The sequence below is a fragment of the Perissodus microlepis genome, chromosome 3, assembly GCF_051167445.1.
Source record: "Perissodus microlepis isolate ML-2025 ecotype Zambia chromosome 3, ASM5116744v1, whole genome shotgun sequence".
Lineage (NCBI taxonomy): Eukaryota > Metazoa > Chordata > Actinopteri > Cichliformes > Cichlidae > Perissodus > Perissodus microlepis.
In genome coordinates, this window is record NC_140463.1 from 50,597,695 (window position 1) to 50,621,265 (window position 23,571).

The following is a 23,571-nucleotide window of genomic DNA, read 5'->3' on the forward strand; positions in this document are numbered from 1 at the left end:
GACTGAGGGACTGCTTTGACTGCACCCACTGGGACTTTTTAAAGGCTCGTGTTCTCACTTAGATCATCGATTTCTACTTACATTTCTTTCTGGGAAAAATGGGGATTACTTTGAAAACAGGAAGTATTTTCCCCAATAAGCAGCCCTGGATTAGTAAATCACTCCAACATGTTCTCAGGCAGAAGAAGCTTTCTTGTTATGAGGGAGAGAAGAAAAAGATTGAGGCACAGAAACTTGTTGAAAGAGAGATAAAGCAGCTAAAATCAGGTGTGAAAGTAAAGCAGAGGATGAGCTGAATAAAGGACACTCAAGGCTGGCTTGGAAAGGAATGAAGTCCATGGTGGGGATGCAGAACAAGGAGCAAAGATGAATGTGATGCTGAATCAGCAGAAGACTTGGACTCATTTGATTCCAGCTTTGATATCATTGATTTCAATGAAGAGCTTTGTGATTGTAGCAAAGGGCTGGTAGCTCTGAGAGTCCCACTGATGAGGTGTTTGTGTGGAAATCTCTTAGTGGGACCAAAGAGAGAAAAAGCCCTGGTCCTGATGCTGTGGGAGGGAAATGATTGAAGTGTGCTGTGAGGAACTGACTGGGAGATTTTCACACATTTTCCAGTCCTCCTTGGAACAACAGGAAGTTCCCAGCATATGGAAACAAAGGTTAAGTGTCCTATGGCACTCAGTGATGATGGTGCTGTGGCCCCACCACCTCCACCTCTTTGTAAAGGAACTAACTGTAATCTGAAGCTTCAAATGGAACTAAGACTTCCTCCACTAGGTGGCAGTGTCTGATGAGAAAGTGTTAGTGGAGCTGGCCTGGAGTCAGAAACAGGAAGATGCAGGATTTGGGCTGAAATGGGGAAAAGTGGTTCGCACTAGTGCCTTAAAGCAAGAAGGTTGTAGGTTGAAGCTTGTTGGCCTTTCTGTGGAGGTTGGATGTTCTCCCACAGTCCAATGAAATGCTGCTTAGGTTCATTGGTGCTTCTAAATTGGCTGTAGGTGTGGATGTGAGAGAGTGCTTCTCTGTCTCTCTCTGTTGGCCCTGTGATGGACTGCTCACCTGTGCAGGTGGACCACGCCTCTTGCCCTATGACAGCTAGGGCACAGGCTGCAGCCCTTTGAGCCTAAGCTGAATAAACAATTAGCAAAAATGATCCATAGATGGCCTGAAATCCCCCAGTTAGCAGTTTGGTAGATAGCTATGACATGCTAATCCCATCCAGCAGCTGTATTCTGCCTGTAAGCTGATCCCTGCTGAGCCAAAGCACTTTTTCATATACAAATTACAACCTTTAATAGAAACCTATTGGTCAGCATCTTATTAGCCTGCTGTTAGCTTCATTCCACAGAAAACTGAGAGAAACTAACAGAGTTGATAAAGAATAAAGAGAAATGTGCTGATTTAAAGCCTTTGAAGTGCTTCAGATGATCTCTGTCCACTTCTGTCCACTCATTCATTCATGTAAGCTTTCTAATGCAGCTTTGATCTTCACAGCCTGCTTTATGAAACTCATTCTAACCCTGAATGTCAGAGTGTTCCTCCTTCTCTTTCCCATCATTCATGCTGGCAGTGGAGGAGATTTGGATGTTGGACTGTGTTTTGGATGATGTGTGTATGTTTGTGTTGGACTGCTGTCTGTAAAGCAAACGCACATTTTGCTTTGGATTTCAGTGTCAGACAGACTTTAAGGTGGAATGAAGAGTTGGAGAGTTTCACAGTGAATTATCCAGTGGAGGATTTTTCTTCTTCTTTGAAGGTTTGAAATGTGAACATTGTTCTGCTGCAGTCAATGGACTAAACCAGAGAAGAAGAAAACAGACTTTACCATGAAGATCCTCAGTGTGGATCAGTGTAATATCAGCCTGATGTCTGCAGTTTAGTGTCAGCACAACTTTCACATCATATTCATCTCAGCACAACTAAAACATGCTGACTGACCTCAGAGTTTCAAGTCCACATCCTGGACTCTCCAGGAAACCACACAGATGCTTCACTCCTGGATCCTGCAGGTTGTAGTTGATGCTCAGCTCCAGCTCTCTCAGATGGGAGGGGTTGGACTTCAGTGCTGCTGCCAGATAATCACAGCTGATCTTTGACAAACCACAGAGACTCAATCTGTATAAAGAATGAAAGATGTAAGTTTATTAGACAAAGTGTGAGCTTGAAATCATTCAGTGTTTCATCATCTGTTCAGAGCTGAAGAAGGTTCAGAATGTAGAAGTTTAGAAAATGGAAACTCCAAACAGCTGAAGCCAACAGGAAGCAGCTTCAAACAAACACAACAAGAGAAAAAACTCTTAATGTTTCACATTAAAGTCGTACATTTATCATAAAAACAGGACAAAGACTTGAAAAAGTCGTGTTTTTCCTTCCAGGAACCACAAGGCTTCACTTTTAAAGGTGAAGTGTGAAAGAAATGGACATATTTGAAGTCCAACACCTTTTTCCAGTCACATTATTAAAGCAGACAAACTACAAGCTCATTTTCATTCCAACAAGTCATCTTCTGACCTGGACTAACAACACTGGTCTCTATGTGCAGCTGGCTGTGGACCAGTGCTCAGGGACCATCTACAAAGTGCAACACTGAAAGAACATCACACACTAATTTGCTTCCATCATCCAACCTGAAGAGGAAACAGAGACGCCTCCCCTTCAAAGTAAAAGCTGCTCCTTTTGGACACAGTATCAAAGCAAGTCTACAGTATAACATAGAAAAGACAGAACAAAGTTTTGGTTGTTTTTAAATTGTGCAGAAATGAAACTACACTAAGCTCAATTATGTGACAGACATTTCATCCCATGTCAGTTTGGCCTCATCCTGGGCCGGATTATCCAGCACACACTCTGACCACAGGCCCAGGGGCCACGCACAGCTGGGCTCCATCCAAGAGACAGGAAACAAACCAACACAATAATAAAAAGCACCATGTGATCTTCTTACATCTTCAAGACAAACATAGTAAAAACATGAGCATATTTGTTTCCTGATAAAATGATGTGACAGGTAGAACAGAGTAAAGTGGTGGTGTTACAGCCTTTCTCCCCTCTGCTGCCGAGGCTGTTAGTCTCTCCCAAACTCAGCTACAGGACTTCCAAATGAATGAAAGCAGCAGAAGTGGCTTTACAAATGAAAGAGGAAGAGGAGAAGAAGAGGAGAGGGAGGCCACCCTGACCATCACTCCAGCTGAAAACATCACACTTCCATTAAAGTTGGTGAGGAAATGTTGAGCAGGATGAGCTGCTGGCTAATCTGGAGGCTGTAGCAGCTGCTCACAGTCACAGTGGATTTCCACTCATGAAAAAGCTCTGGCTGCTTCATTTCTCATCTCATATCAGAGACTTTAAAGTTTCACTGAAGCTGTACTGTGATGCTTCCATATTCCAGTGAGGCCTCCATAATGATTTCAGCTGTTCTGTACACACACTGTGTGCCCTGTATGGCTCAAAGTCTCTGCAGCCTGTTTTTATCTGCTATCATCAGATCTTCATCATCCTCATTCACATCCCTCACACACTCTACAGCCTCATCAGCACTGCCTTCATCTTCACTGACTGATGGAGCACAACATGAACCTGTGGAGGCTGAAACACTGTCCTGTCAAACATCTCCCCGTCACCACTCCACTTCTGTCAGCCTTTAAATGAACCCTGCTCAAGTCTGTCACTTCTGTTTGGAGCCAAAAGGAAAAACTGTTGTTCAGTCGTTTGGAAAGACAACATTTATGAAAGCACTCAAACTTCTTCACATTTGTCTTCAGACACATCCTGAACATTTAGGAACTAAAGAAAGTTTCAAACATCAATCAAAGACCTGAAATATAGAAAAACAACAACAGCCACAGTCAGTGAACTCACCTCAGAGTCTCCAGCTGACAGTTTGGACTCTCCAGTCCAGCACACAGAAGCTTCACTCCTGAATCCTGCAGCTTGTTCCAACTCATGTCCAGCTCTGTCAGATGGGAGGGGTTGGACTTCAGAGCTGAGGCCACAACTTCACAGTGAGTCTTTGAGAGTCGACACTGAGTCAGTCTGTGATGATAGAAAATATAAAATGTGTTATTATAAAAGCAGAAAATCTGCATTATAAACACAGACTGAATGTATATGAAGACACAACAGAGTGAGGTCATAATCTGATGAATCTGCTCTTCACATCTGTGCTTCAGCTCCTCTTACTGTGTTTGACATGACACAACGATTGAGTCTCTCTCAGACCTGCAGACTTTTAATGAGAATCTTTGTTTGGCTTTAATCTGCAGATGAAGGAGGAAGATGGTGTCACATTTAGGCTTCCATAATGTCCACAGTCTGTCACTGAGATCTGATCCAGAGTCAGAGTGAAGACACACATTTTGACTGTTTCCTGTTTTGACTCCAGAACATTTTGAATGAGTTCAGCTCAGTGAAGAGTTCCAGCTGGAAAGATGATCTCTGTTTGCTACCTGCTGTCAGGTACGACTGTTCACGTCCACACGCAGGAAAAACCTGCTGACTGTTACCAAACGGAGCAGAAATCTCATCACTGGACAATAATGATGAATGAACTCAGAGCTGCTGATATCAGATCTGATTTCAGGGGAACTAAACACAGAAATGATTGGCTCATTTTAGCTTTCTGAGCCATTATCTGCTGGTGTGTCGCTAGTTGGCAGAAAATGATTTGTATTCCTGTTCAGGGCTTCAGTGTTTATGAGTCCAGATCCAGGTGACAGCGAGTCACAATGATGTTACCTGTCTGTGTCCAGCAGCAGCCTGTATTCACTTTGAATATTGTTATAACCTGACATGGATCAGTTTGTCTTTGATTGGTTTGTAAATGTCACTGTTTCCATTGGACCTGAGTGACGGTACAAAGACAGAGAGGGAGAGAAAGGAGAGAGAGGATGGAGACAGCAAAGAGAGAGCAAACACAAACAGGTGAGAGTGGACAGGTGACCAAGGTCAGCAACCAATCAGAGAGCTTCTGTTTGACCCACAGTCACTGATGATGACTGCACATAACCAAGCAGTGTGTTACTCTGATATCAAATATGGATCCTGCTCTTATAATAATGATCATCAGATGATATTATTGTGTTATTTTGTAGCTGAATACGATGTTTGTGTGATTATCAGTGAAAGAAGCAGTGAGGAGGATGGAGAGAGAGAGAGGACAGAGGGTGAAGTTAGAAACACTAAAAGGATTTTTCATGGATTTCATGGATGATTTGAGTGATTTCCAGCAGGACACTTAAACATGTCAGTGGACGTCCTAAAGAACATATTCACTGATATGAAACGTGTCATTGAACAGGATTAATATCAGTGGAAACATGGTGGAAACAGCTGTGACTGCATGGATGTGACACACTTCAAATCTGTTCTCCACTCTTGGATTTGGGATCCATGGAGCTGCTGCTGAGTCTGTACAATAAAGGAATGGTGTGGAAGGTTGCAGCGTACGGACACAAACACTTTGTGGTTACAATCTGATTTGATTTTCAAAATTAAACTACTAACCTACACTGATCAATGATGTTAATGATCACATCTGGACTCACCGAGCCTTTCTGCAGTTCCTCACAGCTGGAATCAGTCTCTGTTGTCCCCGCTCTGATGTTTTGTACTTCTGCAGGTCCAACTCAACCAGAACCTCCTCTGACATCTGCAGCATGAAGGCCAGAGCTGAGCACTGGATCTCAGAGAGTCTCTTCTTTGATCTGTTCTCTGACTTCAGGAACTCTTGGATCTTCTGATGTACTGAGAGGTGGTTCATCTCCATCAGACAGTGGAAGATGTTGATGCTTCTGTCAGGAGAGATTTCATCACTGTTCATCTCCTTCAGGTTGTTGATGACTCTCTGGATGGTTCCTGGACTGATCTCTGTCTGACCCAGCAGACCTACTAAGAGTCTCTGGTTGGACTCCAGACAGAGGCCATGAAGGAAGCGAACAAACAGGTCCAGGTGGCCATTTCCACTCTGGAGGGATTTCTCCATGGCTCTCCTCAGAAATACATCAAGTGATTGGAGATCTTTGTTATCAAAAACACTGAAAATCATCTTGGTCAAAGATTTTGGTTTAAGGAAGTTCTTCAGCACCTCTGTCTTCCTGTTGGTGAAACAGTGGAACATGTAGACAGCAGCCAGAAACTCCTGAATGCTCAGATGAACAAAGCAGTAGACTGGTTTCTGGAAGATCACACACTCTCTTTTGAAGATCTCTGTACAAACTCCTGAGTACACCGAGGCCTCTGTCACATCCAGACCACACTGCTCCAGGTCTTCTTGGTAGAACATGATGTTTCCTTTCTCCAGATGTTCAAACGCCAGCCTCCCCAGCTTCAGAAGAACTTCCCTGTCAGCCTCCGTCAGCTCCTGTGGACTCGTCTCATGTCCCTCATGGTACTTGTTCTTCTTCCTCTTTGTCTGAACCAGCAGGAAGTGTGAGTACATGTCAGTCAGGGTCTTGGGCAGCTCTCCTCTCTGCTCTGTAGTCAACATGTGCTCCAGAACTGTAGCAGAGATCCAGCAGAAGACTGGGATACTACACATGATGTGGAGGCTCCTGGATGTCTTCATGTGGGAGATGATTCTGCTGGACAGCTCTTCATCACTGAATCTCCTCCTGAAGTACTCCTCCTTCTGGGCGTCAGTGAAGCCTTGTACTTCTGTTAGCCTGTCAACACATGTAGGAGGGATCTGATTGGCTGCTGCGGGTCAGGAAGTTATCCAGACGAGAGCCGAGGGAAGCAGATTCCCCTGGATGAGGTTTGTCAGCAGCTGGCTGACTGATGACTTCTGTGTGACATCAGACAGCAGCTTCCTGTTGGTGAAATCCAATGAAAGTCTGCTTTCATCCAGGCCGTCAAAGATGAACAAAAGCTGAGAGACAGCCAGCTTCTCTGCTGTGACCTTCTGTAATGTTGGATGGAAAACATGGAGCAGCTCCAGAAGACTGTACTGCTCATCTCTGATCAGGTTCAGCTCCCTGAATGAAAGCAGAACCACCACACTGACATGTTGGTTCTCCAAGCCCTCTGCCCAGTCCAGAGTGAACTTCTGCACTGAGAAGGTTTTTCCAACACCAGCCACGCCGTTGGTCAGAACCACTCTGATGGGTCTCTGTTGGTCAGGTAAGGCTTTAAAGATGTCCTGGCACCTGATTGGAGCGTCATGGAGGGCGTCCATCTTGGAAGCTGTCTCCAGCTGCCTCACCTCATGTTGGGTATGAACCTCTTCACTCTGTCCCTCTGTGATGTAGAGCTCAGTGTAGATCCTGTTGAGGAGGGTTCTACTTCCTGTTTCATCACTTCCTTCAGTCACACGTTCACATCTCCTCCTCAGACTGATCTTATGTTCATCTAAAACCTCCTGCAGACCAACATCTGCTGAAAGAAAGAAAAGCAATGAGACTAAAGAGAAAGAAAACTCTTCAATGTCTGAACAACACAAGAAGTCCAGTTTTCAGAAATGAGTCCATCAGCAGACAGATGTTCAGTCTTACTTTGTACACAGCTGCTCTGACTGGCTGTCTGCAGTCCAGCTCTGGTTCTGGATCTTTCTCCACACTGTGCAGAAGCTCTGATGGTGACACAGAAAAGTCAAAGTGGAGATACTTCTGTACACCTTTGATTAGACTCATTATAAAAAGGAAAAAAGTTTTAACACAGTCATGTTTCCAGTTCACTGACTTACATTTATTCCATGGACACTCACTCTAACCTGAACCACAGCTACAACCCAACATTGTTGAGGCCTCATCTCCTCCTTTCCTGACTGTAGAGGTTAAATATGCAACAACCAACAAATAAAAGAATTTGGTTCATTTCAAAGAAATTCACACGGTGACCAAGTAAAGTAACCGTAGTAACGGAGACAACATCCCGTTGATGGTGGGATTATTTGAAAGATTTGCTTTAGTCACGTCACCAAATGCAGTTGAACCACCCGTGGATCCATGTTTGACCATCCTACCACTCTGAGCTCTGCTTTTTAATCATTTTATTATTATCATCATTCATTTATTCATTCTTTGGAGGGGGGCTATTTCCTAATGCCGCCCTAATAAGGTGATGTTCAAGGGGAAATATAACAGAAACTCTTTCAGTGTTATTCATTAATAAATTAACAGATAAACTGTGAGGAAGAAAAAAACTGAGATTTAAAGGAGAGAGTAGAAACTTGATCATCCATCCTCATAACACATGTTTATCAGTATCTGCTGTGACCATACTGCAGTAATAACTACAAGTCTACATTTCTGTGACTGTTGATCAATCACAGCAGGAATCTGAGCTCATCTCTGCACACAGAGCAGCTTCAGCTCTGGGATAAACTGCTCGCTTCACGTCCTTCTCAGCTCACAGACACTCATCCTGATATTTTCCTTTAACATTTGATGGTATAATTCATCTGAGTTTACACTTTATCTGCATAAATACAGAAAAACAGACCCAAACACCATAAACCATCAGTTTCACCATGTAGAATATATTGTTGTTTCCTTGCTTTTAATTCAGAGAAAAACTCTGATTTTGATTTTCTCTGTTCTCTTTGCCACAGCCCATCCCAGCAGCAGCTGAAGCAGCTGACTGTCACAACACTGAATAACACTTTAGGAGGAATTTCAGAGGTCAGTAAAGCTCCAGTTTCAACATCAGTTAATTAATCATAGTTCATCATAAATGTTAACCTGGCTGGCACACATGTTAATGTTAGTCATGGACAGTTAGAGATGGTCATCTCACCTCTGAGCTTTGGTCTGGCTCTCATGTTCCCCACACAGAGTGGTTTTAGAGGGAGGGACTCCCTCCTCTCTGTCCTCACACTGATCCATGCTGCTGAAAACGTCCAGATGAACAGAATCAACTTTTTGGGGATTTACTGGATGATTGAGCATCAAGACACTTTTTAGTATTTTACTAATTTCTGAAGCTTTTTACCAACTTTGTTCAAATTGGTCTGCTGTCATTTTATTGTTGACAAAAAGAGATTTTGAGTTTGACCGTTGACGTTTCCATGTGGGACTGTTGCTGCAACACCAGGATGTTACTACAGAATACACTTTATATTGTGAGCACTTGGATGTTAGTCCAGTGGTCCTAAACTGACACACCTGCACCTGCATTCATTCTGACCAGATTTTAACCCAACAGTTTTTCATACTTAATACATCAGACATAAACTCTGCAGCTGTCATTGTGTGCAGCGGGACACCGTGTCCTATGAGTGTTATACTACAATAAACAGAGCCTGACCGCGGGCATAAAGAGGGCAAAAACCCACTTATGCTCTAAAGATGAAGTTCTGTTTCTCTTCAAATGACCCTCAGAGCATGTGGAGGGTCATTAAACGCCTCACAGATTACCTCAAGAACAACAGGCTGAAGAACATAAAAACAAACGCAGAGTTTCTGTCTGATGGTTTGAACATGAAACAGGAATTATTGAGCAAAAACGGCCAGTTTACTAATTTATGACCTAGCATCAGCGCATTCACCTACAATACACGAATGAATATCACCAGTTAAACTGAAAAAGGAAAAAACCTGCACACAAATACGACAGCAGACTAGGGGTGGGTTTTTATAATCAATTTATCGATTCTGGTTTGGATAATGTGAAATCGATTCGGTAAAATCCTGAATCGATTTTTTAATATAAATTTATTTTGGCCAAAACGCCAGAATCTCAGGTCAAACGTCACAAAATTTCAAGAACCACCAAACAGGTAAAACAGTAAATGAGAGCAGGAATACGGATTCTGCACAAAGACGTAAACACAAAGCGCGGAGCCGCCGACGCATCAGAATCAGTGAGATGTGACTTTCTCACCTGACGGCACAGACACGGTCGCTCGCTGAAAGCCGACAGCTCGCTGAAAGCCGTCAGCTCGCTGATTCTGATGTTTCGGCGGGTCCGCGCTTTGTGTTTACGCCCTTTTTGCGCTGATTCTGAAGCTGCAGGTTTTATCTCTCTCCAAACAATATTGAGTAAACCAGCAGCAAAAGAAGATCCAAACTACGCTTCACATAAACATCGTCATGAATTCCCTCTGATTGTTTTGCTGCCACCAGGATAAAATCACACTTCATGCACAGCTCTCTCTCTGTACTTCAAGAACAGTTTCCCATCTAAAAATCTGTTTTCTGCATTATTCGCTTGCTTGTTACGCACAAGTCTACCGTTCTTACAGCCTGTCGGCTGCTGTTTTTTTTTTTTTCCTTTTACTTACTTCCGGAAAGAAAACCTAATTTCTGCCGTTCAATACTGAACAAATTTAAACTTTTTAAAATTATGCAAAATGCAAAACGCTCAGCCGTGTCTCTAATAAAACTGCTGTAAAGTAGTGATGGGTCGTTTGCGAACGAAATGGCTCTTAGAGCCGGCTCCTTATTGCGAGCCATCACGTGGGTTTTTTTTTTCTTTCTCTCAGCCTCTCTCTCTCTCTCTCTCTCTCTCTCTCGCACTTTTTTTCTGCTTCACTCTGCACGTGAGCCTTGTGCTTTACGCTGGGAAGAGGGGGGAGGGGCGGTAGTTACACTCGCAGTAGCACAGGAACAGAGCCAGAGGGAGAGACAGAGAAAGAGAGCCAGGGACAACAACGTCACATTAGAAAGGTAGAATAATAATAAAGGATAAAGGATTCAGAAAGTTTATTCATGCAGGTCCATATGACAGAGAATATGCATGTTCTTTTTGTTTTCATATTATAATTTATATTTAATTGTGTTGTGGTTTGCAGTGTTTTGTGTTGTTTCACTTTAAATTTGTAAAAGGAAAAAGCTGAAAATTTAAATAGTTAAAAGTTGAAATGTGAATAGTTGATTTTTGTATTATATGATTTATTTATTACATTTTATGTCGAGTGAATAAATAAAAGTATATTTACGGTGGCCCCTACAGACAAATCACGTATGAACTCTGAAGCACGTACAAACCCTGAAGCACGTACAAACTCCAAAACACGTACAAACTCCAAAACACGTAAAAACACGTACAAACTCCAAAACACGTAAAAACTCCAAAACACGTAAAAACTCCAAAACACGTAAAAACTCTGAAGCACATAAAAACTCAAAACACGTACAAAAGACAACAGAAGTGCTCCAGGATGCTAGGGGTAGTGTTGAGCTTTTGTTACCTAGTGGCTACACAAGCCAGCAAGTACCAACGACCGGATTTGGTGTGTGGTAGTAACAGGTAAATGAACATTTTTTTAAATTATTTGAATATATATGAGTGCTTGTGTAGAAATACAGAAACAATACACATATGCTTTCAATTGTGTAATTTAAGTGATCTAGGTAGCTCTGTTTTGGAAGTTTAGTTCATGCTAGAAATGTGTTTTGAAGTTTGTACGTGTTTTGTCTCCAGGGGCCACCGCATATATTTATATATAAACATATAAATAAAACCACTTTTTTTTTACGTTAGTAATTCCTTTTGTGCATGATTTTATATTATTGTTAATAATAAATTAATTAAAGCAACAAAACAACCTGAAGAGCTGGTTAGGAGCCGAAAGAGCCGGCTCTTTTTAGTGAGCCGAGCCAAAAGAGCCGGATCTCTAAAAAGAGCCGGAAATCCCATCACTACTGTAAAGTCAGAGGTAACTGTCACGGCCCAGCGGCACGAGGAAACTCAGATGGACACAAGTGCAGAAACCAAACCGGAAGCGAGACAGTAAATGAACAAAAGGTTTATTTCCCCCCCACAATACAAACAAGCGAAAACAAAACGACGCCACCACACTAGAGGCGCGCTGTATAAACTAGGTTAACAAAGGGTGACCTAGACAACTCTAGGATGTCGCTGAACAGCTGAGGCAGAGGGGAGGTGGAGGCTGACTATGAAGTGACTGGCCGGGCATTGGTTTCAGGTGGGGAAGACAGGTGGAGCGGAAGGCCCGGATGCGGTTGAGGTGAGGGGGAGGCAGGCAAGTGAGTGGCGGGCCAGTTGGCAACATCGTACCAGCAGCAGGTGGCCCAGGTCCAGGAAAGCGGGGATGAGGGCGGTGAGGCCTCCACTCCAGGAGCTACCTATGGGATAGCAGATACTCAGGCGATGATCGATTGAGTGCGCAGGTCTTATATGCTGCCGGAATAATTGCCCACAGGTGGTCAGCCAGGGAGGAGCAACCGATCTCCGCCTAAATGAGGAGTCGCTGTAGGAGACCTGCAGGTAGTGATGGCCAAATGAAGCTTTCTGAAGCACTGAAGCTTGTATTGAAAAACGGTTCATTACTCAAAGCTTTTCAACACAGTCCTATCTGGTGGCCAAAAATATGAAGAGCCGCTTGAATCCACAAAATAAAACCAACTGCTTCATTAAGATTGCCCACTCTACTCTGGAATTCTGTCTGATATTGGGCCACTGTTGTGTTGCTTTGAACATGTATTTTTTGGTGGTTACAAAAATGTGTTTTATTTGTTTAATAAATAATTTTGACCAGTAAACTCTCCTTGTTTAAATGCACCATGGTGTGGTCTTTCTTTGCCACACCACTCCATGTACTTAATTGCTGCAATTAACCGCTAGACAGGTATATTTATAAATAATATTATTAGGTAATTTTTCCCAGACATATTTTTGACCTGGGGGTAGAATTGATTGTTAAATGGAAAGGGAAAATGCTTATGAACTTGCAAATTAAAAACATGATGCATTTAAAGTAACCCTTTTTCATTTTTATTTAAGAAGAGAATTTGTTCTAGTGTGTGATGGCCGAACCTGTTCCTTTTCGTGGAGACAATTTCTCCTGCCTTAAGGAAAATCCCTTCACATGGCACAGAAGAGGCTGGAGTGCAGAGAAACTGGTAGAGATGCTGTTATACAGTCTAACTGGGCCCCACAAACTATCAGCTAAAGAGAATAAATAAATTCAATTGCTGCACATTTGGCAGACTAACATTTTCAGATTAATTAAACAATAAAATATATATTTTTACAACATTACATGTAAAGAGTCAAGTGGAAGTTTTTCTACAGTTATTTAATGATATTTATATTATGGAAGCAGATTTTTGACATTTTACCTTTTTCCCGTTTTCAGATATAATAAACACGCACAAAACAAAAGCAAACAGCCAGAAAACAAAGCTGGAAAACCCACCCGATTGACAAAAATCAACTCAAAATTCTCCCACACAACAGAACCTCCTCTATTCCTCGCTGGCTCCAAATCTCTCAGTGGAATGATCAGTGGTTCGCTATCTGTCACCATCAAAACACTCCACAAATCCCGCGAATGATTCGCTTCCTGATAAACCATTGAATCAGATACCGAAGCAGTTAGGTTATAAATGAAGCTTCGGACGTCACTGATCACGTGACTCTGGCCAAACGAATCAAGCTTCGACACAGTGCTTCTGAAGCACTGTGTTGATTTTTTTCGACACACGCACCAGAGCTTCAGCTTCAAGCGGGCCATCACTACCTGCAGGTACCTGCCCGGACCATGACAGTAACGTCCATATGTTGATTAATGGTTTTCTTTTGTTTTTGATGTACTGCAGAATATTTTTATAAAATCCCAGACCAGGAAAATCACCTTCATGTTTTTCTGTGTTTTATCTTCAGCTACGTTGACACAAAGGCATCTGCTGTGATGCTTACACCTTTGATAAAGTCTTGCGTGTGTCAGCTTCCTTTTTATAGATACAAAAATATGTAAATCTACTGATCTGAATTATAATATTTCTGACTGTCAAAATTTCCCAGATTCAAATCGAATCGAATCTAATTGAATCGATTCGAATCGAATTGTGGATCAAATCGATTCGGGACCTTGTGAATCGGAAACGAATCGATTCTAGAAATGAGTGACGACACCCAGCCCTACAGCAGACTATAGCGAACGAGCAGAGAAAGGCATTTTATAGATGAAATGTTGGCAGCGACTTCCGAAAAGCAACTCTTAGGACACCCCTGTCTCACTGTCAGCAGTTAATGAACATCCACCTATGGGCTCAAATTGTGGTCATAAATATTTTGTATTTGTAAATCAGGATTTGTGTGTGTAAAAAGAATTTGTACGCAGCATAAAGGTCCTTTCACATCAGACGCAGCATGTGCTGCTAATGCTAACTGCTAACTAAAAGCCAAGTGTTGTAAAGACCCACCTTTTAGCACATCCCAGCACACCCACTCACTTCACCAGATGCACCTTGTTTAGTTCTCTCACCTTTGATTGGGTGTGGTGCTTGTCCTTAATTGCACTCACCTGTCACACATTATATAAGGACTGCATTCACTTTTGGCTCACTCTTTCTTCACTCCCACACAGGGCGGCAGCAGAGGTGAGGTTGTGTTTGGGTTTTTGATTTTATGTATTGTTTAAAGTAATGAGTAACTTAAGTCTCTGTTTTCTTTCAGCATTGGCAGTCCATGTGTGTCTTTCCTTCTTTCCTTTATTGATTTGGGAATAAAAGGAGAACCCTGTAAATGATTAGATGACTGCTTATTCTCATTCTAATCGGATGAGCCCATGATGCTGATTACTTAAACCCTGAGCCTTCCTTCCTTCATAACACCAAGGATCCAGAATTTGTTGTGCTGGCTGCTGAGCTCTGTGGGTTTTTGCAGCAGCTCTACTAGATGCACCTGCTCCTTGTCGTTTCTATCTCTGACTTTGTCCTCTACAAGAGTTTTTTTTTTTTTTTTTTTTTGTTGGTTCTTCAAATGTTCAATAAAAACATGTATGCTCATTCATAACGAAGAAAGCTTTGTAACTATCCCCACTAGTGAAGACTGTCATTTCCACAACACACCAATGACATTGGCCAATCAGATGAAAGGAAGAAAAATAGGGTCGTACTTGTAACTTAAAACTTGAGTGCAGAGTTTCACACGTATTTCTTAGCTAAGTCCACACACAAATCTTTTTTACACACACACAAATTCTTTTTCCACCTACGAATCCTGATTTACAAGTACAAAATATTTATGACCACAATTTGAGCCCATACATCCACAGACTGATGGAGGCAGGAGAAGCTGCCTACAGTCATCAGTCAGTGGATCCACAGTAACATCGACTCTGAGTTCAGCTGCTGATCATCAACTAACTGTTTCTGTCTCGTTCCCAGACTCTGATCTCACATAAAACGAAGCAGATTTATGCTGAAACTAAGCTGCACACAGCTGATGTTAGCCAGGAAAACAGTACAGACTGCTAACGTTACCTTAACATGGAGACGATCAACTGCGCCACAACATTCACGAAAGCGAAAGTAAAAGTGACGCAAGGAAACGATCAGAGAGGCGTTTGAGGGACGTTCAGAGTCAGGAACTTCAGAAACGGATCAGGCTGGAGTTTAATTCTGTTTTCATCTTTAGAAACATCTGGAAAAAGGTTAAAAATACTTAACCAACTTAAAAAATTACAGGCAGACGTTGTTTTATTACAAGAAACCCACATGCCTGTCACAGGTTTGAATAAACTCAAAACACCTGAGTTTCCTAATGTGTTCTCAGCCTGTTATAATTCTAGACAAAGAGGAGTAGCAATTCTAATACATAAAAATATTAATTTCACAGTACTCGATACAGTTATAGATCCAGAGGGCAGATTCCTAATCGTCAAACTATCTATACTTAACCAAAAGCTAGGTATTGTAAGTATATATGGTCCAAATGTTGATGACCCCTCATTCTTCCACGGTTTTTTTAGTACACTCTCCGAACACCTAGACTGCACAATTGTTCTGGGGGGAGACCTCAACCTGGGACTAAATGAAGAAATGGATAGGCTCAATACAGCAGGAACTCAGCGTAACTGGCAGTCCACAAATATAATCAAACAGTATATGAGCGACTTTGGTCTTTGCGATGCATGGCGCTCCCTTCACCCCAACAGTAAGGAATATTCTTTCTTCTCACATGTCCATCACTCCTACTCTCGTCTGGATTATTTTCTGGTCAGCAGCTCACTGCTGAGTCACATTACAGACACTGAGATTCATCCTATAGCTGTCAGCGATCATGCTCCTGTATCTTTAACACTAATACAGATGAATAATACTACACCAAGAAAAAACTGGAGATTTAATATATCACTGCTCAAAGACGAAGAGTTTATCAAATACTTTAAAAAAGAATGGACTCTATATTTAGGCTTTAATGACATTCCTGGAACATCAGCATCTGTCCTCTGGGAAGCAGGGAAAGCCGTGATGACAGGTAAAATAATCTCTTTCTCATCACATAAGAAGAAAGAAGAAAACAAAAAAATTCAGGAACTAGAGAAAAACATCAAATCCTTAGAAAAAGCCTATGTGTCACACCAAGATCAAGAAATATTAAACAAAATACGCAAGACAAAACTAGAATTAAATGAAATTATTAATAAAAAGACTAAATTCTTAGTACAAAGACTTCGCCTGCAAAATTATGAACACGGTAACAAATCCGGACAATTTCTTGCTAACCAGTTAAAAATCAATAAAGAAAAAACAACTATATGTGCTGTTAAAGATTTATCTGGGAATACAATATATGATCCTAAAAAAATAAATAAAATTTTTAGGGATTTCTATGAAACTTTATATACACCACAAATAAACCCATCTAAAAACGAAATTGATCAATTTCTCGACAACATAACTCTTCCAAAATTATTAGACACCCAAGCAATGGCACTGGATTCGCCACTGACGCCAGGTGAACTCCAGGAAGCTCTGATAAGTATGCCCAATAATAAGGCTCCAGGTCCAGATGGTTTTCCAACAGATTTTTACAAAGAATTCTGGACAATTCTGGCACCAGTTTTTCACAGGATGTTGCAGGAAATCAAAGAAAATGGTAGACTACCACCAAATATGAACTCTGCAAATATCAGTCTCTTACAAAAACCAGGCAAAGACCCTGTATATCCCTCAAGCTATCGTCCAATATCCCTTATTAATGTAGACCTTAAAATAATCTGCAAAGCTCTCTCAAAGAGATTAGAGAAAATAACCCCCCTTTTAATTCATCCTGACCAAACTGGTTTTATAAAAGGTAGGCACTCATCAACAAATACACGTAGATTACTTAATTTAATAGACTACTCATGCAGTAAAAACACTGAAACCATAATATTTTCTTTAGATGCAGAAAAAGCATTTGACAGAGTTAACTGGAAATTTATATTTGCAACTTTACATAAATTTGGTTTTGGACCCTGTTTCATAAACTGGTTAAAATATTATATAACTCCCCAACAGCTTGTGTCAGAACAAATGACCAAACATCCTCCCGCTTCTCTCTTCTGAGGGGCACCAGACAGGGATGCCCACTCTCCCCTTCACTGTTTGCAATTTTTATTGAGCCATTAGCAGCAGCAATTAGACAGGCTACAACAATTAAGGGCATAAAATGTAAGAATATAGAACATAAAATCAGCCTTTATGCAGATGATGTGTTACTTTTTCTCCAAAACTCACAAACCAATATCTCTGGGGTAATTGCATTGATAAATTCCTTCTCAAGTGTCTCAGATTATTCAATTAACTGGTCAAAATCAACAGTTCTTCCGATTAATTGCTCCTTCCATAATTCTTCTCCTTCCCCACTGCAATGTGGAAATATAAAATATTTAGGTATTAATGTCTCTCCTAAACTTTCAGAATGAACTAAATTAAACCACATCCCACTTTTAAAGACAGTAGAAGGCGACCTGGCTAGATGGAAATCTTTACCCATATCACTCATGGGAAGGGTCGCCGCTATAAAAATGATGATCTTGCCAAAAATAAACTATTTATTTTCAATGATCCCAAATAAGCCATCACAAGATTAGTTCAGATCTCTAGACTCGTACATTTCTAAATTCCTTTGGAAAGATAAACCCCCACGTATCAGCTTAAAAACACTACAAAGGACCAAGGATAAAGGAGGATTAGATCTGCCTAACTTTAATCACTATTTTTTAGCCAACAGGCTTCAGTTCATCTCTAGATGGTTTAAACACACCCTCTTAGATGAACCTTGGATAGATGTAGAACAGGCACTATGTAATAACCTAGAAATTTCAGACCTACCATTTATCAGCTCAAACATCAAATGACATGAATGCTTTAAAAGCATCAATATTAGCTCTTCTCTGACAGCATGGTGGGAGTTTCTAAAAATGACAGAGTCTTCATTAATCCCATGCAAACGTACACCTATCTGGAACAACCCGGACATATTACAAAACAATAATATGATAAACTTTTCAGATTGGAGTTGCAAAGGAATTAAATACTTGGAACATATATTGGAAGGAACAGACTTTATTTCGTTTGACAGACTAGTTATACAATATGGGATCAACAAGAAACGATTTTTGGAATATCAACAAATTAAATCCATAGTAAAAAAGAAATTTAATCCCAGTGAAGCTGAATTACAAACACCACCAAGTGTGGTACAATTTCTTAGTCTAAAACCCCCCAAATTATTGTCTAAAATATACAGAACACTTTCTAAAATAGATGAATCAATATCCCTTCCTATTGCAAAATGGGAAGCAGATTTATCAATCAACTTAGACCCAAACCTTTGGTCTCAGATATGCTTAAAAACCTTTCAATGAATCAGAAATCCCAGTTTGCAATTAATACAATACAAAATATTACACAGAGTGCACTATACTGGTCATAGGATGTTCAAGATGGGCTATACGCCTTCCAACAACTGCTCACACTGCACAGCAAATACACCGGACAATTACATCCACGCTCTTTGGTTCTGTCCACCAGTTCAGAAATTTTGGCGTGAGATATGTGAAGACTTATCAAAGTGTCTGAAATGTAACATTCCAGCCTCCCCTTTAGTATGCTTGCTGGGCAACTTGGATGAGGTCACTGCAGAAATAAACACAGCCCACGTTGTTTTTATGGCCCTATGCATTGCCAAGAAAATGGTCCTCATTAACTGGAAAAATAAAAATAATCTTAATTCTAACCAATATAAAAACCATCTAATAGATTACATTAGTCTTGATACAACCTCTGCCATCACATATCACATTTGATCAATCCCTTTGGGCTCCTTTGATCGGCTTCATCACCTAGTGGGGGTGGGGGGTCATGGTTTGGTCCTACCTTCGCTATTGTGGTTGATATGGGGGTAGGGACGGCCTTAGGGCGTCTGGGGAGTCCCTAGGGACGTTTCCCTAGGGGGCCTAACCTGGGGGCTGTGGCCATGACCTGGTTAGGAGCTCTGGGGGCTCTTGGATGGTGTTTTCCCTGTGGCTGCGTACAGCGGAGATGGGGGAGGGTCTGTGCTGGCGGACGTTGGTTACTGGCCTGGTAGCCTGGCTGCCCCTGGGAGGGTCCGGGACGGGCGTGGAGGCTTGGGGGTCTGGGGGTGCTCCGCCCCCCGGTCTGGGGTGCTGGCCGGGCCTTGGGGGCTTGGGTCCTGGCTGTTGTGTCGCCGGAGCAGTGGGCGGGTGGGTGCAGGGGGGCTCAGCCCCAGTGCAGGGGACCTCTGGTGCATCGGCCCAACTAGGGGGCTCTCTAACTGGTGGGGAGGTTGTTACATCTTTGCAGGTGGTCTCCTCACCACAGGAGCTCACTCTGCAGGTGGGGGGAGAGATATAGGAGAGGGGGAGAATGAACTCAACCTGGGTGTCTATTGTCTTGTGTAGTTTGGGAGATGATTGGATGATGGGGTGGGTGCAGTTTTCTCTGGGGTGGAGTCGGGTGGGCTGCCCCGGACTCTGTGGGGCTGGGCAGTGCTGCTGCTGCGGGTCCCGGTCCGGATGGGCCTGGGCCCCCTTGCCCTGGTGGGTTCCAGAGCGTGGGGGTGCCTACTGGGGTCAGCGGGGGAGCTGGCCCCAGGGAGGGGCCGCTTGCCCCTCCCTTTCTTCCCTCCCCATCCTCAGCTGCCTCCCTATTCTCGCTCTACCACACCCACCCACACACGCAGGGCTTGGGGTGCAGGTATGTCACCAGGGTGTAGAGGAGGCACTCCCCCTCTGTCCCCTTCTGGCCGCCTGTGCCTCAATTTTATTCTGCAACCTAGACATCCACATTACTCACACTTTCACATAACACATACATATAGGGCCTTGGGGGTGGGCACGTTTTACAGCATCCAGAGGATGGTCGTTGTACTCCAACCCACCTCTGGCGCTGGTGCCCTACCCTCAATTTTAAATGCATTTAGACACTGAGGGTTTTCGGGAGGAGCCGTGCTGCTCTCTGAGAGGAAGCTAGTACCATGCTCTCCTGAGTTTTAAATGCACTTTAGAACAGCACACAACAACATTACATATGAGCGGGCGTAGGGAGGTTTGAGGTCTTCACTCACCCCAGTTCTGTTAGCCGTCAGGGCTGGGGGGCTGGGAGGAGGTGCTGGCCGTTAGACTGGGGTCTGGGATGCGGGGCCTCCCTGCTACTGCAGATAAGGAGGTGGTCCGCTTGCCTCCACCCCAGAGAGAAGGGTTACATCTCCTGGGTCTAGGTGCGGCTTGCCCCTCTGGGGTCGGGGGTACCTGGACCTGGGATATAGAGTATGTTTGGGGAGTGCGACTGTCTGTGCAGTGTCTATTTGTGTCTGTCTACACGTTGGGTGAGTGCCGAGTATTTGGTTGTGCATATGGGGGTGGGAATGCACGTCTGTGTCCGCGTGTGCCTGTTTGTCTGTGTCTATATGTCAGGTTGGGTCTTAGACTCAACCTCTCTGGGTACATCTCAGGCCCTCTAAAGTACGGAGGCCTATCTCCCCTCACCACACTCCCTGCCGGTGGCTGATGCCCTCAGACGATGGTGTGTTGGTGGTCCTTGTCGTCTGGGGCTGAGCGCTCATGTATGTACCGGCTCACTCCTGGTGGCCGATTGGCGGGGCCGGGCGCCTGTGGCCCGGCTGGGCTCCTTCCGGGGGGTGGGATGCCCTCAGGCCTCTGGCCTCTGGGCCTGAAGCTCGGTCCTCTCTGGCACAGCTGGCTGCCGGCAGAGCCCGCGGGCACGCCACTGCAACCCCCTCTGGCCTCTGCTCCGTAGCTGCGGGGTGACCTCTCGTTTGGGGCTCTACTCAGCTCTTCCCAGGAGGGTGGCACGGTTCCCCCCCCCTTTGGTGGTCCTCCTCGGGTCCTTGTACTCTGGGGCCTCTGGATATCTGGGGCCTGGATCTCCTCCATACCTGCTTCATACCCTGGTGGACGGGGCTATGGCTCCCCACACTCCCTAGCAGATCGTTACATGGAGAAACCTTTGGAATACAAGCATGCTGATCCACACAGGTATGCACACAGGTGTACACACGGGTGTACACAGACGCGGACTACACCTTTCTTGGCTGCTGCCTCAAAGCACATTGTGCGCTGTCTATCTTGCGTGCTGCACAATATTGTTTATTATTTAGTATCTACTGTTATCTACTGCTAGCTAGTTTATTGTGATGGTGCTGTTTTTATTATGTTGCTCTTTGTTTGCTTTCTCTTCTGTTTTTTTTCTCCATACAGGTGATACAGGCGTTTTGTTTGTTTGTTTGTTTGTTTTTTCCTTTCTTCCCCCCCTTCTCACCGTCTTTTCTCCCCTTTGGTTTTCTTTCTCTCCCTCTCTTTCTTTCATTCTTTCTCCCTGTCCTATCCCCCAGTCACGTCTGTCCCGTTTGTTAAAAAAAAAAAAAAAAAAAAAAAAAGAAACATCTGGAAATAGTTATAAAAATGCTGCGTAATAAAGAAAAATAGTGTAGATTTGTTTGAGTTGTGTTTAACTGAGCTGTGTCTTTAATCAAATCTAAACTGAAGAGTTCATTTTGTGGAGGAGCAGCAAGACTTTCAGTGTTACTCTCAGGAGAAAGCCTCCCAAATGTCTGTTGTCTTAATAGTGGAATTATCTGGAAAATGAACCAGTTCTTATAAGCTGCTTTTCAATATGAGCAGTCAAAGCATTTTATACAGCGTGCTTCATTCACACAAGCACTTCTTTTTCTAACAATGACACTATGATGGATGCATCGGAGAGGAAGTCGGGGTTCCATATCTTGCCCAAGGATACCGTGGCGTGCAGACTGGAGCAGCCAGGGATCAAACCTCCAACCTTCCAGTTAGTAATTCTACCTGCTGAGCTACAGTCTGTACTTCCTGAACAACACACCCTCCTTTTGTTTCTTTATTTCCAGTAGCAACCAGGACCATAATGAACCCTGACTCCAACAGACACTCAGGATCCACCTGCCCAGTAAGTCACCCGCTAACTGTAACTATCAGAGCCCTGACCTTCTACAGAGACGACCCCCCCCCTCCCACACACACACACACACACACACACACACACCCCTTATACAAATATTAAAAAGTCTGTAACAAGATGAATTGGATCAGATTAAAGCATACTGTGCTGCCTGTCTGCACTCTACATGGACATCGTGACCTTCATGTCATTCAGATTCACTTCCTTCATGTGCCTCAACATTTAACTCTGTTAATAAACAGACCACAAAAAAAATTCCAAAACTTTGTTATAAAAACAAAAATGCTCTGTTTAAATAACTTTTAATGAGCCTTATAAAATAAACACAGTTTAAAAACATCTAGCTAGTAAATAGGGCTGGGTATTGTCACTGATTTCTAGAATCGATTCGATTCCGATTCAATTCAATTCGATTTAAATCTGGGAAATTTTGCCTCAGAAAGTCAGAAATATTATAATTCAGGTCATGCATCAGTACATTTCTATACTTTTTTATATCTATAAAAAGAAATCTGACACTCGCAAGACTTTATCAAAGGTGTGAGCATCACAGCAGATGCCTTTGTGTCAAAGTAGCTGAGGATAAAACAGAAAAACATGAAGGTTTTCCTGGCATGGGATTTTATAAAAATATTCTGCAGTACATAAAAAAAGAAAGAAAACCATTAATCAACATATGAACATTATCTCTGAAGTTACAGCGGTTTTATTAGAGACACGGCTAAGCGTTTTGCATTTTGCATAATTTTAAAAAGTTTACATTTGTTCAGTATTGAACGGCAGAATCTAGGTTTTCTTTTCGGAAGTAAGTAAAAGAAAGAAAAAAAAAACAGCGGCCGACAGCCAGGGGCGGATCTAGAAGGGTGGCATGGGGTGGCAAGTGCCACCCTAAAATGATCCCTTGCCACCCCAAGTGCCACCCCAGTTTTGCATATGACAGTGTTGTTTATTAAAATAAGATAGCATTAACAGTTTGAGCGTAGTGACAGTCAATACTGAATATAAATGCTAAAACTGACCATATTGCATAGTGTCGTCCCCCCCTCCACCATTAACAAATGGTTCAGCCCATAGCAGGACCCAAGCGATGTTTATGATTGTGCCAGAGCACATTTTGAACAACACCATGGGAATTTCGCTTTTTACACAGGTGGTTGGATACACTCCGGAAATGGAAGGAAGGTGAGTGTTATTAACCATCTGTGGTCCACAGACACTGCATCTCCAAATCACATGACTGATGTAAGCTGACATAGCAACAAGCTGCAGCTGCTGAGTCTCTATTTCAGCCCACATTGAAAGTTCGGACTTCAAAGTTTTTTAATTTTAATTACAGGCCAGTAAATCCAGATTTATGATAATATGTAAGGACAGCGCGAAAACAGTAAAGAAAGAAAAAAAGCCACCTCTTTCTTATTGG

The 23,571-nt window shown here is 42.8% G+C and overlaps 1 protein-coding gene and 1 pseudogene across 2 annotated transcripts in view; one reads left to right on the plus strand and one right to left on the minus strand.

Moving 5' to 3' along the window:
- LOC146391788 (protein NLRC3-like) overlaps nucleotides 1–23,571 on the plus strand; it is a 453,804-nt gene that overhangs the window by 351,287 nt on the left and 78,946 nt on the right. The gene's annotated exons all lie outside the window — the stretch shown is intronic.
- Nucleotides 1,951–15,250, minus strand: LOC146391799 (protein NLRC3-like; annotated as a pseudogene). The gene is made up of 6 exons (XR_014797319.1): nucleotides 15,171–15,250; nucleotides 8,734–8,826; nucleotides 7,491–7,567; nucleotides 5,547–7,374; nucleotides 3,862–4,035; nucleotides 1,951–2,118 (listed from the first exon to the last, which is right to left on the minus strand). The product of XR_014797319.1 is annotated as a protein NLRC3-like (transcript).